General features: G+C 44.3%; 1 protein-coding gene across 6 annotated transcripts in view; it reads right to left on the bottom strand.

Annotated features, from left to right (window-relative positions):
* Nucleotides 1-11,932, bottom strand: part of TC2N (tandem C2 domains, nuclear) — a 30,897-nt gene extending 18,965 nt beyond the window's left edge. For 2 of the 6 annotated variants that reach the window (XM_056346652.1, XM_056346649.1), the window contains exon 1: nucleotides 11,814-11,932. The gene's annotated coding sequence lies outside the window, so the exon portion shown is untranslated. Of the gene's footprint in view, nucleotides 1-2,012; nucleotides 3,056-11,288; nucleotides 11,664-11,813 lie in introns of those variants that run through there. The other 4 variants (XM_056346651.1, XM_056346653.1, XM_056346648.1 and 1 more) reach the window with 4 other exon arrangements.
* Nucleotides 11,933-14,765: the final 2,833 nt, after the last annotated feature.

Genomic DNA, 14,765 nt, shown 5'->3' on the forward strand with positions numbered 1-14,765 from the left:
ATCCAGTTTGAGCTTAAATACAGTATTTTGAAAAGAACATTCCAAGAGTAAGTGACTAGAACAGTTTACTCTTTTTGGGTTTTTTTAAGCTTAAAAATTTAATGGTTTCAGTGACAAAATCTGTGTTCATGTTCCTAGGCTTACACTACAGCCACATTACAAAAAAATGACCTCACTTGCTGAGGGACAGATCATCTAGACACAGTGCTCCCTTATCCTGCTTACAGCACTTTGCTTTGTTCATGAAATTACAACATGGATGGTCGCAATTACTTTTTAAAGTTTCAATTCACTTAATTAAGCCACAGAGATAAATATATTTAGTTTTTTGTTTTAGTTCAGAAGAGCAATCCTGGCAGTAAATTAGATGGCATGCCTCCCAGTTCATGTATTTTCTCGTATCTGTATTTCCCACGTTGCCTATGGGTAGTTATACAACTTTCTACTGCACGCAAAGTTTAGTCTTAACCATGTGTGACACAGAGAAATTTAGCAGGTTCTATTGTATATTTTATTAACTGAAAATGAATAAAAATCTTGTATAAGATTAAAGAAGTATTTCATGATCTTGAAAGAATTTGACATTTTTATCAAAGGTTAAACTCCCACATACCAGAATATTTTGCTGGTGTCAGCTACCCAAAAATTCTCAGTATCATTTAACAGTTGTTAGAAGATTGTACTAACATGCATTTGTCTGGGAATAAATTTACCAAAAAAACCTGAACTGTAGAGACATTCATTAGTTGCACCACCAAGTTCCAAAAACGTACTGACTTCCCAGGAATACCATCTATCTTAACAAGAAGTCAGGACTCCTTGACCCTCTCTCTAAGTTTTGGCATCAGTTTTTGTTAGGCAAGATGCATATGTCAAAGACATCCTCCGTTCTGGAGATAATAGACTGGGAAAAGGACAGGAGAAAAAAAATATTCCTGATTTTCAGACAAAAAACTGAGATAGAGAAATCAAATCACTTGCAGCAGAAGAGGGAACTGAACCCAGATCTTGTCACTCTGTCTCAAAGTTTCTCTCTTTCTTGGTGTTTTCCATGGATTTCAGCAAGCTTTTTCATTCCTCTCTTCCTAGTATCAAGCCAAAATAAGATAATCAAATGTAACTCAGCAACAGTCCTTCCACACTTAAGGCAGGAGAGCCAAGGTTATTAGAACATCCTGGAAACAACGAAGTTTAAAAACCAACCACACAGACACAGAGCCTAGAGAATTACAATCACTACTATTTTAATGGGTTTAGATGGCGAGCATAAATTATCTTAATGATTTCCAGATTTCTCTGATAGAAATTTTGAATGAGCTAAAATCAGATAAACAGAGTATCAAAGACTTCAGTTCCAGATGCCTCCAGAACGGATTACAAGACAGAGAAGTTTGGAGAAGAAAGTAAATATTTTCAACAACTCATTAAATAAAAAGAACATGATAGAAAAGGGGTGATTGCAATATTAAATATTAAAAGATGAAAGCAATCTGAAAAGAATTGTCAGGTCTTTTCTGCCTTATGATGAAAGGGTATGTTTTGCAACAAGCTTGTAGGTTGCCTACGTATTTTACTGCATTTAATCACAGAACTGCTCCATAGGAATTGATCAGGTAACACATTTTAAATTACACAATAGACACAAAGGTGAAATAACTAATCTTAAATCAGGAAAGCTGGCTAAACCAGAGGTTCAAACGTTACGAGATGTATTGCTAGCCGTAAATGTATAAAATGCATTCTTAGATCTGCACTCCAGAAACAATCATGGCAAAATTTCTAGTAGCCGTAACTCCTCACAAAGCAGGAGGTATAAAAGAAAGTATCCGGAATCAGAGATGACCAGTTGTTAATACACATTTGGGAGAGATCCTCAAATGACCTAAGTGTCTACAACTCCAGTAGCCCCAGTGAAGCCACAACACTTTGCGGTATCTGAGGATCTGCCCTGTGAAGAAAGCGAGCTCAAGCTTGCCAATTCACACCTCAGCCAAACACCACATTTATGCTACCTCTGTGCCTTTCTGCCTTTCAGATCCAGGAGATGCAGTTAATCCCAGTCTTGTAAGTCCTTCAAAGAGTGTAACAATACCATCGCAGGTCTCCAGATGATTAACAAAAACACAGCACAGCAAAAGCCACTTCTGCTGCTGGTCAGAAGGATTCTCTTTGGACGGTGCAGATGCTGCAAAAGGTTTAACTTCCACAGCCAGCTGTTTTGCAGTTTTATTTCTGGGGGAGAGCATCTGGGAGTGCAGCTCTTCATCTGAAGCGGGGTGGCTTGTGACCACTGAATCTCAAAACCGGTAAACGCTAGTACAGCTTAAATAAATAGTTTTGAGAAATTTGCCTCCAGGTACCTTGCTACCGTAGCAGCAAGGACAGCCCATGCACTCACCTACCCACATAGTGCCATGCATGGGCACATACTTGCCAAAGACATAAAGCCCGCAGTTTAAAAAAAAAGCCCTATTTATTTGGGACTGTAGGCAGGTCTGATTTGTAACATCCACACAGGAGAGAGAGTCACTTTAAGTGGGTCTGAGTTTCTGTTCCTATTCATTATAAACCTAGGTAGTAGTAGGTTGTCTGGAGGAAGAGGAAAAAAAAAGGAAACAAAAAATGTCATGCCAGCACACACCTATCAGGTGCATGGTAAAAGGCTCCTATCTCTGCCTGTTTCAGCAGAACCCTACAACAGTGATTTATGTAGTAACTAGTGTGTGTGTGTACATACACCTTCCTTCTCTGCTTGCAAGTGCAACTCGGGGAAAAGCATGAAAGCTCTGGGAATTTGCACACAGAGATTATTCCAGTTCTTCTGCCTTCCAAGGAAACAAAGAAAACGTGAGGCTTTCCTTTCTTTTGTGCCTGGAAAGAGAAGAGGATTTCACCCTAAAAGCTGTAGATCACAAAGCAGATGCTGAAATAACACAACAGAAGAAAACGTTACAAGGCGGCTTTTCAAGGACACAATCAGAAAGGCATTCTTGTGAAGAGACATCTTAAAACAGTTCAACAGAAACATAATGAAGACAGGCAAAGGTCTCCCAGTGCAGCAAATAAATGAAGAAAAAGTGTAATTACATATTTAAAACTGAAAAAAAAAAAAGACTATGCATCATTAACCTAGTTAAACGATGGAAATTTTATGATGGACTGTTGCACAGCCTTCCTGGGGCAAAGAGCCTAGCGGCATTGTAAGCAGTTACACAATTACATCTGGCAACAGACACAGATGGTAAAAAGTTGCTGGTAAAAGTGTCACGCTCCGTGATGCAAACAAACCACTAACGGCCTAGGCATAGGAAGCACTTTCCCGTGCTGTAAATGATGGCACAACAGGCCACTGGGGGAAGCGTCACAGGTTCCTCTCACTGATCCCAGAAACAGGAAACTGAACTGAACGGACCACTGGTCCAAACCGGCACAGTCCTGCCCTGCTGAATTCTCTTTTTCACCTACAGTTTGCTAAAGCAGAATCTTACTTTTGAAGACCCGAAGGCCCATTATGTGCCCTTGTCCCACCCTCCTCAGTTACTTACACCACTGGATTTCAACCAGTTACTCCAGCACGATGCTGAGCAATGTAAGCAGGAAGACATTTGGGTTTTATTTCAGAAAATATTTCAATAGCTAATCGCCTGCACTTTTAATATTTTAACTGTATTTCCAGTTTTTATGTCTTTGCTATATTAAGAGTGTTAATTATCAGCAGTATCTCTTTTTCATTCAGATCTTAAAAGATTAGGATCTAACTTTCCCTTATATTTCTCTTCAGTAAGCTAAGTAGACCAAAGCAAGTCATGTAGACAAGTTTAAAACTGTAGGTTTCACACCATTCAAGTCTGTTTTGTATAGTTCTTCTCAAAACATTATCCCACTTCTCTGACCAGTTTTATTTAGGCTGATACCACAACCAAACTATGCACCTCAGGCTCAACCATGTCATAGGATAACATGAGGTGAGAATATATTTCATTAATTAATATTTGCAAAGGCAAGACTGCTCTCATTCCTGCAGCACTGTATTGAGATCCCAAACTGCTACTGGTCAACCATTGCCTTGGCATCCTCCTGGCGATATCCTGAGCAAGTGGAGGAGGATGGCAGCATACAGACAGCATCTCCATGGTCCCTCTGGTGACTGCCTGAGCGTGCAAGTAAGATACTGTTTGCTGGGGTCTCCTAGAGGTAACAGTTGAACATAAAGTTAACCCTTTTCATCAGCAGGAGTGCTCAATACTTCACTGCTATCAGCTGGGATGTGACAATTGTAGAAAATATTACTTACTGAGCTTTAGCAGGCTTCTCCTGAGGCAAAGAAAACCAACTCGGAAGTCAACTCTTAGCTGAGCTGTTGTCATAGCAGTAAAAGCAGAGCTCACTGTGATCCCATGAGCTGCTTTGTATGTTCTCCTGCCAAAGAGGTCTAGCTCTAACTGAACCAGGGCAGAAGCTTTGCCTGGAACAGCCGTGTCTTTCTACATGCTGTTGTGAGAGACCGTACCGTGTCCCACTGCAATCTTCCCTTCTCCTTCCAGCTTCTCTGCCCAGACAAAGATGATCTAATGTATGTCTCACTTCACACAGGCCCTGAGTTGAACCCTACAAAAAGAGCGCTTTTGCAATCTAGCTGTGGTTTCCCTTCAGCTCAACAGCTGCTTCTTCCCAGGGCTCCAGACTGGAGGAGGCCAAATAGCCTTCAGCGCATCTGCACAGGCAGCCCCGGCACAGACCACCACAGTGTGTCACAAAGAAGAAGTAATTGCTCTTGCCTACTTCCCTGAAGAAAAATAAAGCTGAGCAGGTGTGTGTGCTTGAGTGACTGTGCTACAGGAACAACTGCCTCTGCTTTCAAGGCACCCCTTGGAGAAGGGGAACAAGCCCTGGCACAAGTACACGATCCAAAGTCATCCCCTGACACAGCCCCAAGGGACACCCTGACTCTGGCTCAGCACTATAGCCTTGCACCTGCAGCCCTTAAATGCAGACTTAATCCAAGCCTGCCCCAGTGTGCAGAAGATTAATAATATCATTTACAAGGGCCAAAAGAACAATTTTCATAAATCTGAGCCAATTTTTCGCACGCAAGATTTATACTTGAATTAAGAAGGGAACATTATAAATCTATCCCATGATAAAGCTTAAAACTTGGGATCTTAATATGCTGAATCCCCTATGTTCTGGGCTGTAAAAGTTGATGGAGAGAGTGTTTCTTCCTAATGCTGTGTTAGGCAAGTAACCAATTCATTCAATTACTAAACTGACAACACTGTTCCTGTGCACTATAGATAAATTCACTGACTTGGACAAGGATGTACAATATGGTATGTATTGGGGCAGTAAACACAAAAGAATAAATCCATTATGTTGGACTGCGGATGATTTTGGACTCAGACGGAAAACAGCAAAGCAAGAGTTGAAGTCAGGACACCAGAAAATAAAACTTAAGAGACTGAAATCTCTGTAAAAGGAACTTGGCTTTTGATGAGAACATGGAAAGAATTCAACATAAGATAAGTCTTTTGCTCTAAGCAGATTAGGAAAAAATCATGACAATCACCAATAGTTACTTTACAATCTAACTTAGAACTTCAGAATTTCTTTATGTATTCTGTGTCAGTTTTTAATCCGATTTTTTCTCCTTCTGCAGTAATGCCAGGAAGCCACAAAAATAGAACTGTCAGCAGTCCCTCCACAGCCCCGATACCGAAAAGAACTGGAAACATCTGGATGCGTTTTTCAACAGGACAGCCAAGAAGAAGGTATTTTAGGCAAGAGCATCTGCCTGTGCAGTGGAGTTCCCTAACATGGCTAAACGTGTCTACCTTTGAAAAGATGGCCCTTGGAAACCATCTCAATGCAATACTGAAAGAGAGCGCTGAATGGCATCCAGGACTCCTGAGCCTCTGCCATGACCACAGAGCCATACAGAAAAAACACATGGATACAGATATAATATCCAGACAGCTAACAAAAAATAGCTCCTCCTGTATGTATGAAATAAGAAGAAAACCCAAACAGTTTTGCATGGAAAAATACAATTTCATTACCATTAAACCATTTTAAGGGAACCCTGAATACCTACAAGACTCAGGATGGAATATTTCTTTACATATATATATGTATGTATGTATGTATGTATGTATGTATATATACCCCCACACCCCTACTGCCTTGGTTTAGGTTAAGCAGGTTTTTATTAGTTATTTTACATTAACTATTTAATAGTTATTTTACGTATAATAATTATCCTGTTTCATGACGAAAACAAAAAGCTTTAGATTATGAAGTTTCTACAGGATGAGGATTCCCTGTTCAGCAGCTCTGCTCCGCACTGTCACTCTATAACCAGTTACAGCATTGGGCTGAGAGGAAGGATGTAAGTTGTATAAAAAAGACTGTGGCTGAGATTAAGAAAGGGAATAGGTGACTGCAGTACATCTCATATATGAAAAAAGATTAAATAAGTGACTCGAGAACAGGAAATGGGAACTGATCTTAATTAATTCAAATCCAAAACAGACTGGGAGTACAGCTTTGCAGGGCACAGGCACTGAGCTCAGGAAGCTTTAAACACACTTTAAAAGCCCAGGAGGAGCCCATCCTTATAAAGTACAACTACTCTTTTTTTGCTTTGAATCCTCCCAGACCAGAGGCCCACAACCACTTTCAACAGCCTGTGCAGTGCCTCTCAGAGAGCTGTACTGGCTGGAGTAGCTGGCAGCTCAGGCAAATGAGTGGTAACAAGGCACTGCACAAAAGAGATATTTCAAAAGAATTTTGCATCGACTTTGGGAAAACCCAGAAGAAATCAGAACTGTCTCAATTTTATGGGAGCATCTAACATCCCAATTGTTGTTGGCCAAATGCTGCTACAGCTATGGGGCGTGGTGGTGGAGCTCCGCTCCCTTCTGGGAGGACAGCAGCCCTGAGAGCAGAAGTTGGCAGCATGAACTTGCCATTCCCTTTTTTCCCTCAGGAAAGGTTTGCTTAACAACAAAGGGAACAATAGCTACACCATCAATGTATGTTTTTTTTTTTAATCTTGTGGAGTTTAAATCAACACTCTTCACAAGAGGTTTCTGACCCATGACTTCACACATTGGTGAAACTAGATCTGGAAATACACATACCACTGAACTGAACAAAAGACAGGATGATTCAGGGAGATGGTCTGTATTTAATCAAGGTTTCATGGAGGAAACTTTTTAGCTACTCCGGTCACTGCTGAGCAGACAGAGAACCTGAACAGGAGACTGACAGAGAGTTCCCAACCCAGAGGCCAACAATCCCATTTCGCAAAAGGAAATCGGAAAAACAAAACCACCAAAACCCCAACTCAGACCTGAAAGGTTTTGAATTTTCCTCTACTGTGAAATGAAACTGGTCATCAGAATGTTTCGTTGTCACCTAGAAGATCAGTGCTAAACAACATTTCATGCATCTCAGAAACAGGAAACACAGCGTGTTTTTGGATCATTTCACCGCTAACCACGGAAGCACTGCTAGCTCAAGCTATTTTAAACCTCAGCCTAACCCTCCTCCCTGTATGGCAGGCGCTTTTCTCACCGAACAGATACACACACAGTGGACTGGATGCCTGAATTTTGTAAAGAGAACCCCCCCTTAGCCCTTCTTTATCTGCCCCCTCTAGCTCCTGCCAAGCCTCCTGCCCATCTGCCCAGGCTGGAGCACACAGTACGAGTCCACATCCAGGTTCCAGGCTCCAAAGCATAGGTGCCAAATTGACTTAAGTGCCCAATAGGTTTTGAGGCCACTGGGTCACGGGTCCTTATAGACTGCTTTTTTGGACTTCAAAGTTGGTTTAATTGCCAAAGCATCAACTCCAGAACTTGAGTTTCAGGCCAGACCCAAAGCTCATTGCAATGAACACATGAATCTCCCAGACACCAAGGGCCTTCGTTTGGGACCTAGTATCTGTTCTCCCCAGTTTAAGTGTGGCTATTAAATCACTGGGAAACAAAGCTTCGTAACAAAATCACCAGGGTAAAATTTACAGGAAAGATAAGCATCAGATTGCTGACATAAATTTTTTTTTGGCACTGAATTCATGTCAACTTCAGTGGTGATGACAGGCAAACAAATACTCATACTAAGCTTAAGAGAAGTGTCCTCACTAATTCTGCACAGTCTGATGTATTAACATGAGTAAGAGATATGATGCAACACAAACGAGCTCAAATCAAACCCAGGATTTGAACCTCTTCCCACATGAGGCTCCTCATTTTAGGTCTGAAGATTCATTCTGGCTGCAGAAGACTATCAACACAATTTTTCTCTGCATAAGCAATCTTTCTGGTGAAGCCTGAATAGCATTACTAATCAGAATGACAACATGCCTTAACCCAGACTCATGCTGTCCTACTTAAAAGTCAAAGCCCGCTTTGCCTTTCACTTTAAGGAGATGAGATCTTAGGTTCTCTGCTGACAGAGATTGGGTGTTGCCCTACTTAGAGAATATTTACCAGATTTAAGGTATCTTGGGAGACACCAATTCAGTGTAAACAAAGTTGTTCTTTTATAAAATTAAACAAAAGTCCGAAGAGGGGAGCAATAGGTCAGGATATGCATCATGCAAGATTCACTAAATTAAGTAAATAGCATTTTAATCAAGCAAACAAGTTCACTAAATGTTTCCACCAAAGTCAAAGGGTACTTCTGGTATAAGCCAAAGCTAGCCAAAGCCTGGCTTCCTAGCAGAGGCTGCCGTTCTAAGGCAGGTCCTCTGGCTCTGCCCACCACATATGGGGGCTGCATCTGCCTGAACTGAAATTGCCTAAAGGTCTGGCTGCTACGAGAAGGGCAGCTCGGTTCCCTCTTGCCTACAACCATTCCTGTGGATCTAGTAAACATGCAGCTGCATGATGAGTTGGCCCAGCTCACTGATTAGATGATGCAAACCTAAACCACCAAGATAACATTTTATTTTTTTTAAAAAAAAAGTAGGTTTTCAACTCCCCCTGCGGTTGACTGCACAAGGTGGGGTCAGAATGCACAGTGAGGAAAACAGGGGCCAGAGCAGGACTGCCCTTTTCACAGCCAAGCCACAACCCTGGAGAGTGCATTCAGAGTAACACGCATCTGAAACTAAAACACCTACAAGTATGATGAACAGAGGCTGAGGGAAAAGCCAACCAGCTGATATGAAAACACAAGTGTCAGAACAAACAAGTAAGAAGACTGAGCTTAACGATTACAACAAAGACAAAGAGGCCAGAGTCTTGAACTTTTTCTCTAACACTGTAAATTAATAGCCTACACACGCATGACTGACTGAACAATCCTGCTCACATTCCTTCTTTCCATAGCATAAGGAGAAAGAGGACTTAATCACCTAGGGATCCATCACCTAAATCAAGTGCAGGGAAGGGCAGTGGAATTGATGGGACTTCTGTAGAGTCCAACATACCCTTTGGGTGCAGTGTTTTCAGTAGGTGTGATTTTTATAAGTATTTGCAAGAATCAAGGGGAACTTCAATAATAAATACATTTTTCTTGAAATGTAATATTACTTAAACATATGTATTCTGTAAATATATATTTTAATATTTAACATACAGCTGGAAAAAGGACCAGAAATCAAACCTCTCCACTCCTGGATTCATGCCATAGCTACTGAGCTGTAGGATCACAGCTCACCTAATGAATATTTCTGTATTGAAAGCAAGGCAAAATGGTTTCATAAGTAAGGAGTCAGAGACCACCAGCCCAGAACAACACACAAGTTTATGGCTCTAGCACTCTCCTGAGAAATGAAAGACAAATTCAGAACTTGGCTCTTCACATCAGGGTAACAGCTCTAGACAAAGCCTAGAAAGAATAAGGAGAGGAGAAAAAAAAGCATGGAAATATATTCCCCTGCATGTTTTTTAAGTGGTCTTGATCATCTATATGTAATTCAAAGACACTTGGGCTCTCCAAGAGCAACTTGTCAAGAACACCTTTCTTTTGGATCCCTGGACAGCTTGGGCACCTAACTAATCAACACTGTCAAAACTAAAGGCATATCAAGCAGCAGACCTCAATGCATTCAGCGAATATTACCAGGAAAAAACTGAGCCTGCACAGATCAGAGACCAAGGGTTAGGACTGCAAGGATCTAGCTCTGAGGAGTGGGTGCCCACAGGATCATTTAGATGCCCAGGCACTTGACAGCTGTGGCCCAGTGTACATCCCCCTTGAGATCTAGTTCTCTTCCTGCACAATTACAATGGCACTGACTGGAAGTGTTCATTGTAGGAATGGCCACCATATCAACCTTTGTTTTCTTATCTAGGGAAATGCGTCACATGAGTCATTGGGCACATTTCCACACTGAAGGAAAGTTACAAGATCAGCTTAATTTAAGATTACATTTATTTCAGACTGCTGATCAGTGATCTGAACCACCCAGGAACCCAGCCGTATGGTATGCATTATAGAGTTACACTGTGGCTTTTGAACAGGACAGTTTGAAACTGCTTACAATCAGGCGTGCTCCTTTAACAGCACTCTTGGAGACAGCAGGTTAAAACTTCAGTAAACAAAACGTATTTTCTGATGCTAATTTCATCCAGTACAGAAGGGAAACTCTAGCTATAGTCACAACTTCCTTCTGAGTTTTGGATAAACTGTATCTCTAATTACCTGAAGTGTTCCTGGAGAAGGTGATCCAATTAATTATTTCTTGCCTATAATAATTTTTAGCTGTTAATTCATACAGAATATTTGGATGTTACAAGGATATTTTCTTATAGCAATACCAGTGTGAGACTGTCTTAAGTACAATTTAATCCTGGACGTAATTTACATGAAGCTTTAATTCTGTAGTAGTTCAGTATCTTTACTATTTTCCTACGTGCCTCCATTTATCAAGGTCCATCACCTGACAGACAGTATAGCCCATCATCCCAAGCCAAATCCTGGAAGCACAACGTCAAATTTAAACTCATACCGCCATATGCAAACAAACCCCTGGCACTGCAAGGTCCTCCTTCACTGCAATCCCCCCCGGCACTGCAGGGCGGTGGCACAGCCCTGTCACACATTGCCCTGACACCACCTTCTGCCACCCGCGCCAGGCCGCCAGGCTTCAGCCTACCAAGAAAAAGCACGTACATCAATACCCTGCCATCCTTAAAGAATTCTGGCGTTAAAACCACGCTGCCCCACTCAGTGTACCCATCTGTATGCATCAAGTGAAACATCAGGGTTTGTAAAAAAGGCTGTTAGTTTTTGTTTCTCGGGAGCCTTATATGCACAGTGAGAAAATAATAACTTACTAATTGCAGAAGTACCGCTGTGTATTCACGTTTAAATACTCCAAGTATAAGCGCAGAAGGCAGCTATCTTGTATTCGGTCCCATCAGTGACACACACGGAGGAGTCACTCCGGCAGGACAGCCCGGGAGCCGGCCGCCCCCGCGGGTTTTGCTCCCCTCGCCCTGCAGTGCCGCCACCCTGAGGTCGCCACGCGTCACGGGGCTGCCGGGGTCGGCACAGGGCCCGGCCGGCACTGCAGAGCCCACCGTTCCCCTCCGCCGAGGGCCCGGCAAGGCAGCAAGGCACCGCTTCCAGCGCCCGCCCGCAGGGGACACGCGCGCCGCCTCGGTGCCGTGTGCCGGGCTCCAGCGGCGGCCGCCACCGCGGGGCCTCGGGCTGCTCCCGGCGCGGCGCCCGGCCCCGCCGCCCGCACCTGCCGCCCCGCGCTGCCCGCGTCCCGCTCAGGGCCGCCCCGGGCTGGGGCTCCGGCCCGGGCCCCCCGCTGCCGCCCGCCCCGGCCCAGCCCAGCTCCCCCGGCGCGGTACCTGCCCGGAGCGCCCCGCCGCCCCTCAGCCCGCCCGCGGCTGCCGTCTGCTGCCCGCGGCTCCGGCGGGACTGCCCCGCTCCGGCGCTGCCGCTCGGTGCCTCTCCCGCCCAGGCCTCTCCTCCCCTCCCGCCCGGCGCCTGCCGGCCGCCGCCGGCCCTTCCCGCGCCCGCCAGGTGCGCGCCCGCAGCGCTTACTCACCGGCCCGGCGCGGGGGGGAGTTCCCCGCGGCCTCGGGCCTCACCGCCTCACCCGAGCCGCTCACGGGGGCAGGCTTCTCTCCAAACAGCCGCCGGTAGCTTTTCCTTGTTGCTCGCTGGACCGTTACACTGGCAAAGGCAGGACCAAAGCCACCCCTGGCTTGGCTAGAAGCATAACCAGGCCTATACTTTAGAGAGGAAAAGCGAATTTTTATCTTTTTACAACGTTCTTAGTAAATGCCGTGTCCAGCTGGAATATGGATCCCTGTCAAGTTAGGCTTCTCATAGGCACGGGAGAGGCACAGAGCGCACAGCCTGCAGGATCACACACAGATTGCTTACGGGTCCGCACGGGGGTGGATCGGTTCAGAAATTTTCTTGCAGGAAGCAAAAGTTTTGTGAAAAGTTTTGTGGTCTCCTCTCCCTCTCGTCCCCTCAATTTCAGTTTCTGATAAAGAACCAGAAGGGCTAAAGTACCCCAGGAGGGAAATATGAGCAAGAAGCGGGGCTGCATTAACAGGAAAAAGGGGGTATTTCCTCGAGGAAATGCTGTTTACACTCTAAAAGTGTTAAAATTTCCAGTCAGTGAAGTTTCACACAGTTGCCCCAATAGCTCTTGAACTGCAGCCTTTGGTGGATTCCCCATCCACTGAAACTATAGTTTTTCTATGATGATACAGTTTATTTCAAATTTCATAGCACCATGGACCTGGTGTTAACTAAGAATTTCATACCTGTCATCATGCAGCGTAGCACAGCTACTCTGAGTTCCAGAGCCACTGTAAGGGGAGACCCTTTGCCAAAAGCACAGACTCGTAGTATTTGAGCTAACAAAGCATCTCTGTTATCTCTGCACAGGCAGTCGCACAGTTCTGGGGTATCGTATAGCGGAGCGGCTCTGGTTCCTCTTAAGAGAGATCATGAAATTATGTGTGGGTCACTATTTTAAGGAAATACGCATAACCTGATATGCTTCCAAAATTACCTGAGTCCTCCTGAGGTGCACATTAAGTGCGCATTTCAAGGCATCTCACTGAATTAATTTCTGTGATTGAACAGCTTTGTTTCCACTGTTCACAGCAGTGCATTGTTCAGCTGCTGCTAAGGTCCCTGTATGCAGCTTGCTGCTATCGAGTTATGTCAGCATTTTCATGCTCAAGGGGTTTTAAAGCTCTTCAACGAATTCCAGGTCTGCCTGAGCAGCTCTCCAGCCGCTGGAGTCAGCAGTGCGGCAGTAGCTAGCCTTTGGGACTGTAGATTACCTCTCCAACGAAGGAAAGGACATTACAAATGGTACTTTTGACAAGGCAGTTAAAGGAAAAAAAACCAGTTTGCAAGGCTACTTTCCTTCTTTCTCAAGGCAAGGCTGTCCTCTGTAATTTGCGGGGCCCTCTTCTCATCCCCAGGTCTCTTTCGATGGTTTGGGACACACCTTCCATTCTGCTTCCAGCTGCTTGAAAATCGGGAATTTTGTTTCAATAAGCACAAAATTCAGCTGCACATGGTAAGGGATGTGGCTGACCTGATTTTGTATGGAGGGGGAGAACATTACTGTGCTGTGATTTTTTTAGTCGGAAACAAACCTCCCCCCTCCCTCAGAAGACTTTTGTCCCAAACAAATCTAGTCTGAAGATCAGCAGTAAAACCAGTTTGCCTCTGTTCTTTGCTCCCTAGACCCTCTGTCAGCTGCAAATACAATCTTCCTTCTCTGCCAGCTTCCTGGCAGCATAGAGCCCCATGCTCTGCTCTACCACTTACTAATCTTTCTGTCACTAAACCTTGCTTGAGAAACCTGGTGCTGTTCCCATGCCTCACTGACGCCTGCTCTTGGCCCCTCTCTCCTCCATGTCCATCCCAGACTCATTGCAGCCACTCATCCTCACCAGTTCCTGGTGTTTTGCAGCTGCCCTTGCCTCCCCGTGCTGCCCCCACCCCGGGCACCCCCCATACTAAGACCAAGCGAGTAAACTGGGCTGGTTTTGGCTGTCTGTGCCAAACCGCGGCACTCTCAGCTCCAGAAATGCTGGGCTGAGACACTTGAGCAGACCCATGCAGAGCCAAGAGAGCAGAATTTATTAGTCTGGGCTATGCTTCACCTCTCATATCCCCCAGTGAGGCCTGTCTCATCTGTTTTGAACCTCTGCACCGCGCACTTTTTCACTTATTGCTGAGGCTGTTTGTGCTATTGGATTACAACTAACTTCCCAGTGTTTTTCTGAGTGAAAGAGGAGTAGCCAGAAAAGACCATAGAAATAGCTACAAGCAGGAAGACATGTTATCAAACCTTTAGGAAGCAGAGCTGAAACAATGAAAACTCCATGTATAAATACAGACACAAATGTTCTTAAGTAATTCTTTATATCTGCAAAAGCTTTCAAACCGATGAAGTCTCTTTTCCTTCACTTTGTGCAAATACTCCAGCGAACAAGGTTCTAAGCCAGAATGCTGATGGAGGCTGCAACTTTGCATAAATCAAGCCTTCATTCTCCCTCGGGATCCTTTGCATCAGAAACCTGATCCCACCACTTGTGCACGCTTACTGAATCATGCCAACTTCCATGTTAAAAATAAGCAGTTCAGAAGCTGAATCATGTTTGCGCAGAGCACACTGAAATCTTTCAAGCAAAAAAGTGAAAACATTGTTGCTTAGTAGTTCTTGCCTAGTCTGCAAAAGATTAAATGCAGTTAAGCAGTTGATGATTGCAAATAGCTTCCCCAGCTCTGCAAGCAAGCTTCTGACATGACTGCTTGTG

This window comes from Falco biarmicus, chromosome 7 (assembly GCF_023638135.1).
Source record: "Falco biarmicus isolate bFalBia1 chromosome 7, bFalBia1.pri, whole genome shotgun sequence".
Classification (NCBI taxonomy): Eukaryota; Metazoa; Chordata; class Aves; order Falconiformes; family Falconidae; genus Falco; species Falco biarmicus.